Source organism: Maylandia zebra, linkage group LG3 (genome assembly GCF_041146795.1).
Source record: "Maylandia zebra isolate NMK-2024a linkage group LG3, Mzebra_GT3a, whole genome shotgun sequence".
In the NCBI taxonomy this organism is placed as follows: Eukaryota; Metazoa; Chordata; class Actinopteri; order Cichliformes; family Cichlidae; genus Maylandia; species Maylandia zebra.
Window position 1 is genome coordinate 37,552,392 of NC_135169.1, and position 7,664 is coordinate 37,560,055.

General features: G+C 37.3%; 1 non-coding gene across 1 annotated transcript; it reads left to right on the forward strand.

Moving 5' to 3' along the window:
• The first annotated feature begins 407 nt into the window (after positions 1 to 407).
• Positions 408 to 6,885, forward strand: LOC101475230 (uncharacterized). Its single transcript, XR_013096910.1, has 4 exons — positions 408 to 474; positions 3,704 to 3,814; positions 4,029 to 4,174; positions 6,452 to 6,885. It is a non-coding gene; the product is annotated as an uncharacterized LOC101475230 (transcript).
• Positions 6,886 to 7,664: the final 779 nt, after the last annotated feature.

Consider the following 7,664-nt stretch of genomic DNA (forward strand, 5'->3'; position numbering starts at 1 on the left):
TATATATTTTTACAACATTACATGTAAAGAGTCAAGTGGAAGTTTTTCTAAAGTTATTTAATGATATTTATATTATGGAAGCAGATTTTTGACATTTTACCTTTTTCCCGTTTTCAGATATAATAAACACGCACAAAACAAAAGCAAACGGCCAGAACACAAAGCTGGAAAACCCACCATCAAAACAATCCACAAATCCCGCGAATGATTCGCTTCCTTATAAAGCATTGAATGAGACACTGAAGCAGTTAGGTTCTAAATGAAGCTTCGGTCGTCACTGATCACGTGACTCTGGCCAAACGAATCAAGCTTCGACACAGTGCTTCTGAAGCAGTGTGTTGATTTTTTTGACACACGCACCGGAGCTTTGTTTAATTGGTCACATGACTGCATCACATGACTAAAATGCTCATGTTTTAGAAAGTCTGCGTTTTCAACTGTCCACATTGCGACGGGGCAGCTCTGTTTTAAAAGGTATGTGTTTTCGAGAGTGTTTTCAAAACGCTGCGTTTTTCCTTGAGGAAAACGCCGTCTCAGTGAGGACAAAATGGAGAGAAAACAATTAGTGTGGACGTAGCCTAAGCTTGATATGGTGACTGGGGCAGAGGTGGGTAGTAACGAGTTACATTTACTTGAGTACGTTTTGGAAAAAAATGTACTTTTAAAGTACCTTTTTTGCACGATACTTTTTACTTTTAGTTGAGTACATTTGTGAAGAAGAAACGGTACTTTTACTCCGCTACATTTGCAAAATTCGACTCGTTACTTTTTTAAAAAAATAATTAGTTGAACACATTAGATAACACGCCGCCAGTGGAGCTTCCGGTAACTTTTTTACCAATGAGATGTGGCCATGCAGTCACATGACCAGTTTGAAACTGTGGCAGGCAGAGCGGCCCAAGCGTTTCAAATAGTGATGGGATTTCCGGCTCTTTTTAGAGAACCGGCTCTTTCGGCTCCGAACCGGATCTTCAGGTTGTTTTGTTGCTTTAATTAATTTATTATTAACAATAATATAAAATTATGCACAAAAGGAATTACTAATGTAAAAAAGAGTGGTTTTATTTATATATGTTTATATATAAATATATGCGGTGGCCCCTAGAGACAAAGCACGTACAAACTCTAAAAAGCACGTACAAATTCCAAAACACATTTCTAGCATTAACTTCCAAAACAGAGCTACCTAGATCACTTAAATTACACAATTGAAAGCATATGTGTATTGTTTGTGTATTTATACTCAAGCACTCATATATATTCAAATAATCTTTAAAAAAAAGTTCATTTACCTGTTACTACCACACACCAAATCCGGTTGTTGGTACTTGCTGGAAAAAAGTGCGAGAGAGAGGGTGAGAGAAAGAAGAAAGAAAAAAAAAAAAAACACCCACGGCTCGCGATAAGGATCCGGCTCGCGTCGTTCACATCAAAGAGTCGGCTCTAAGAACCATTTCGTTCGTGACCGACACATCACTAGTTTCAAACGCTAACACTCCTCTGGAATGGGACCTGTTGGAGTGGCACACAGTGCCCCGATCCTTAACATAAAAAAAACATAGAGAGGTAAATGTTGGGAGAAATGGAGGAGCTGTTAAATTAGCTTCATCACCATCTTCCTACATACTTAATCTGAAGAGGAGCACAATTTATTTCTCCTTGCTAATAATGTTGTGATTGGGTGCCTTCAGGCAATCTAACTGTCATGGCACTGCTGCTACAACAACAGCTCTTACACACACTTCAGGACACTTCCAGCCATGAAACGAGGAAGGAAAGTGAGATCCTCAACTCAATGATAATCAACTCAGCCCTTTCAGCAATGATACGGAGACTTATGAGCTTTATCAACAATGACTAGAGGTTAGAAAGAGAGAAGGTGAGGCTGTGCTAATATCTGTTCTGCTGTGGAGGGCAGTGTTGGGCTTTTAGTTAAGTGACAGGCCTTCTGTATATAATTGTTGTTTTTATGTGTGTTTGTTTTTGTTGTGTCATTCTCATTCTGAATGTAAAAAAGTGGCCTCACATTTAAACTGAATTTAAGAGACACTTTGCAGATGTCAGTTCATCTTTTTTGCAATCACATTGACTCATGTAATGCAAAGCTGACCTCAAGATGTAACTGCTATGGCACAGATGTCACTTCCTGAAAATAACTAAAAGACTGTTGAGACCCGATGAAGCCAGTTAAGAGAAGACAGCCCGAAAGGCGGAGTTAAAGACTAATACCAAATTTGGAGGGAAATCATCTGAAAGGCAGAGGAGGAAGATGAAATACTTTCATTTCAGAAGACATTTGAGTGGAGCAACAGCCATGTGAAAAAAAAAAGGCAGAAACTCACACGTTTCATTAGATATCTGTTGTAGAGAAGTATACAAATAATACTATTAATGAATTCCTTGCATGATATTAAATCGTGTTTTTCACTGTTTCAGCAGTAAAAAAACATCCTGTTATCCTTGTATTACACAGTGTGTGAAGCGCATATTATTATTTGCATAAACACTTTGACACATTAGAATCTTCTGATCAGCCCTGTGGGTTTGATGAGTTTCATGTATTGTCTGATGTGCACCAAATGAGACAGAGAATGTACATCTGTCTGTTTCCTGTGAAATGATAGTAAGAAACCAGGAAGGGCTGTAGATGCATCACTTTCATGCATCATTGCTTTTGTGCAAGACAGGCATGCAAATGTTATTTAACACCATGTTAAAGTGCACTTTAAATAAATTCTGATAGGTAAGGATTCTTAAAAAAAAAATAGGAAGTAGCCCACATACATGCTTACACCCTTACAGGTGTTTTAAAGGCGACAAAACACAGTCAAAGGAAATCAATCAGACCCAGTACTCACTTGTTTAGTGTTACATACATTTTATCATTGCTCCATTAACTCTACACATCCGATTCTTCTACACCTTCGTGATTTCTTTCAAGGCTATGAAACTTCTAAGAGCTCGTAACAACAGTGCCTCTTCACATTTTACCCATACATAACACCAGGGCCACGACTCTAAAAAAATACAAATAAAAACTAGTGTTAGGTGGGCAGCTTAACTGAGACAGACCAGAGGTTAGAGTGAGAGAAAACCAGGTGACGTATTTGAGCTACCCAAATAAGTCCTATTGTGCTCAAATTTATATGTGCATGTGTGTGTGTGTGTGTACATATACACATATATGTAGATATATATGTATATTCACTACCAGCCAAAAGTCTTTACTTTTATTACTTTCTACATTGTAGATACAAACTGAAGACATCAAATATATCAAGCAAGATATATGGGATTATGTACCAAAGAAAAAGATGGATAAATAACACTAAATATCTCTTAATCTGTCTTGAATGCTCAGCATTCAAGACAGATTAAGATTTTGTGTGACTTTGAACTGTTTGAAACGGTAGATTTATAAAAGTTATTGGTTTGAAATGTATTGTGAATGCAGTTTATAAGCTGGGTTTTATCAAATTTCTGAGTTTTAAAAGATGTACTCGTAACTTTTGTGCCAATGGTCTTTGCAGTGATTTTCACGAAACAGGAAACTGTTATTTGTAAAAATATCCACACTGTGGACAGTAATGCTTCAAACCAGCTGTTATCTTTTTCATATTCTAGCATTTGATTTCTCCGTACAGAGGAGCAACTAAAACTATAACCCTTCAATGCATCTCTATTTCTACCTTCTTTCCTCCAGAAATGGCTCAATACCAGGCGGCCACCCAGATAGTGACAGTCTCCAGCACTAATCAACACCCTGGGCACTGGAGCACTGGCCTCTGTGATTGCTGTGCTGATATGGGCACTTGTAAGTTAATCTAGCAAACTCTACAAACAGTAGTGGTTTTTGTATCAACTCTCTTCTCAGACTTTTATTCAGAGGGTCTTGAGTATCTGACCATCTGAAGGTAGGACTGAAGTCAGCATATGAAACACAGGATGCACAAGCTAGTTGTTGAAGGAGAACTTATTCAACAGTGAAATAAACTTGTGTCTGCATACTTTTTTTCTCTTCTGTCGAGGTTGCTGTGCCCTTTGGTGTTTCCCCTGCATGCAGTGTGATACAGCCAACAAGCACGGGTGGTGTTGCTGCCTCCCACTCTGTGATGTATGCTGCGTGGTGTCCTGCACGCTTCGCCAGTCGATCAGAGACCGCTACGGCATCCCTGTAAGGCTGGGGGCGAGGGAGGGTCAAGGTTATTGCTGTTAGCCAAGCTAAACTGAGGAGTGAAAACTATTTTATTTAAATTGTATTTCTTTTTAAAATATATGCTTTTCCTACAAAAATCAACATAAAAAGAAACATACTGAGAGTGCAAACTTCCGTTAGGCCAGCTCACCGAATAATTGAAAAGTGTTGCATTTTGTACAGTTTTATAAATTCTTTTTTTTTTTTTTTTTTTTTATAAATTCATATTTTGTTTTCATTGATTTTTTTTTTTTTAAAGAATATATAGTGCAATAAAAATAACACATTTTGGGTCAACTTGAAAGAAAACCATAGATGTACAATGCAGAAATCAGGTTTTTGAGTCCCCATATAGCAGTACTATTTCCTAAATGTTGCCAATAAGTAACAAGTAGAATTTCATGAAAATTTGACCTTATTTGACATTGCAGAAAGGTCAGGGGTCCAAAGTAACGGGATATTTACAGTGCCCATATATCATTCCCTATATGCGCACGTTTTCAATAGGAACAATGACAATGAGAAATATAGTTTTAATAAATAGCCCTGTATAGCATTATTATCACTTGGACCATTAGCTCCATTTCATGACCTTGAAGGAGAGGTTGGAGGTGCTGAAGATACCTGCTGAACATACATACGCATGTAATGATCATATTTTCAATCTTATAAGGCTTTTTAAAAATCTTCAACCATCATTGAGTTGACCTTGAATTCCTTGGTGGATGTAAGCCAACTACACTCCTGTAAAGGTTTTGTTTCTTTATGAGTTATTGTGATGAGCTTTGTGCTTTGCCAACTTGATAAAATTTGGTAACACAGAAAATTGACACACATCTTCTGCACGTTCTTCATGTGTTTAGCAGGCTGTTGTGAAAAATCACTAGCTTATGGCACAAATCGGAAAATTCAGTTATATTTAAGATCTGCGTACTGGATAGTTTTCGTGAATAGTTGGATGAGCCGTTGCTATGAATTGTGGGATGGCATTTTGTCCTCTCCTTTCATAAAGGATGCTCCAGTCAATTGTTTGCTAAAGGAGGTAATTAAAGAAGCTCTTTTTCCTAAACATTATTACAGCTGCCACCCACATTCTTATTTCTCTTCTTTCTATTACAAAAAAGGGCCATAAGGATAATCCATAAAACTGGTTACAGAGATCAGACAAATCCACTATTCTTAAAATCAAAAATTCTAAAATTCACAGATCTGGTTCATTTTCTCACTGCACAAATTATATATAAAGCAATAAATAACCTGCTTCCTGACAATATTCTAAAAATGTTTTCTAAAAGGGAACAGGGATACAATTTGAGGGGGGAATTAAATTTAAAACATCCTCGTATCCGTACAACATTAAAAAGTTTTTGCATCTCTGTGTGTGGAGTGAAGCTGTGGAACAGACTAAGTAAAGATATGAAGCAATGTCCGAGCATGGCACAGTTTAAAAAGCAGTTTAAGGATATGGTTTTTACAGGGTAGGGAAGACGTAGAGATTTGATAGGGTGTTCTTGTCCAACATTTTCATGTGTGTGCGGGTGCACAGGTATGTAGGTATGGGTATATATATATTTGTAGGTTGTGTATCCTTTGAGGTGTTACTGGGGTTATTGAAAATGTGTATATGTGCGTATGTGTATATACGTATGTATGGATAGATAGAAACATATATGTATATATATATTAAAAAAAAGAATAATAAAAAAAATTACACATAACATATAATGTAATTACAAGGAGGTATTTCTGTAGTCTATTGATACTAGATAGTGGAAAAGGGGTGGGATTAAATAAGCTTATGCCTCTTCCTGCTGCTTTTTGAACATGAACGTTATTTGTAGTTGTGGTTGCTCGTTTTCCTTTTGTTTTGCTTTGTTCATTTTTCTCTTTTAATTCTATGTTGTTGTACTTTTTCAACATGTTCAAAATAAAGATTCAATCAATCAATCAATCAATCAATCAAGTGAAACTGACCATTCAAACATACCCCGTGTGCCTTCATTAAACACACAGACAGTGTAACGACAGTTTGTTCAAATCTGTTTAACAGGAAACTACGGCTGTGAACAAATTCACTTTTATTAACTCACCCAGCTTCTTATAACAGCATCAAAGAACTACTTGGCTGTTGGTTCACATTCGCAAGTGAACACTGAGAGTACTCTAAATCAGACAAGCATGGGGACTTCACCATGTTTGCCTCATTGTGTTGAGTTATGTCTTATTCTTCTCTTCTTTTTCTTCTCCATCCTGCAGGGTTCGTGCTGTGATGACTGCTGTAAAATACTTTGGTGTTACGAGTGTGTCTGGTGCCAGATGCATCGTGAGGTGAAGATCAGGGCCTACATGCAGCCGGCCACCTCAACGGTGGTCACCACTCAAGTTGTCACAGTGTAGGATGTAACCATTTTGGCTGTTGGTTGAGTGAAGATGGCCAACAGTATTTCAAAGTTCATTTTAAGTATTTTAAAGTGCTGATGCTTGTGTAGTTCAATACAATATGTAGAGTCTGTGTTAAAACCAGATGCTTTGAGTTTTGTTTGCTTGTTTGGTATATAATACAACTGAGAATGTTTGTTTACTCTGGCTAGTAAAATCTGTATAATTTCACATGGTCACTGTTATTGTAATCGTTCCCAAGTTAAATTGAACGTTTGCTGAAATAAAAAGTTATTCATATTCACCCATTATATGTTGCTTGTTGTACATTTTTACTCAGCTGTAGAGACACGTTTCTTCAAACCCTGAATATGTCATTTGCAGCTGGGTCTGGCTGGCCAGCTAGTGTCCTCCTCTGCTTAAACTCCTAAAATGATCAAGTGAAAGACTGATTAATCTCCTAAGATGAGGCCCCTTCTTTTGAGGTCTTTGTCTCCTTAAGCTGGGCATACACTGTGCAAATTTTTCAGTCTCGTTATTCAGCTCCTGCTCAAACTGTACGATTGAACCACAGGGGTTAGAAGTTTGTAGGTCACGTACAGGGTCTCACACTAGTCGGCCCGATGCTCTGATGGGACCTGAGTGCTCACACTGTGCGTCCATAACATGAAGGTTATAACACAAAATCTGTCTCTCGCTCTCCCTCTCTCTCTGTCTTTCACTCACACAGACACACACACCACCACCATCAACTTTGCTAGATTGAAAAGCATTGACCAGGCAGCTGTGATTGAGCAGCAATGTCCATCCAACTCTTTTCACGTTTTTTGTGGTCGTGATAATTTTGTGAGGCCAGGACTGGACTGGGACAAAAAAATCAGCCCGGGCATTTTGAGACCGGGCTGATTTTGATATGTTAAATCCAAATGTAATACTACGGAAAAATATATAAAATGATCGAAAATTAATGAGAATAATCAATAATTAAAGGAGTATTTGAATTATAATTTTGTCTGATTCAATAATTTAGAGGTAACAAGTGAAAATATAATTAACAGGAATAAAAACTAAAAAAAACATATAAAACATT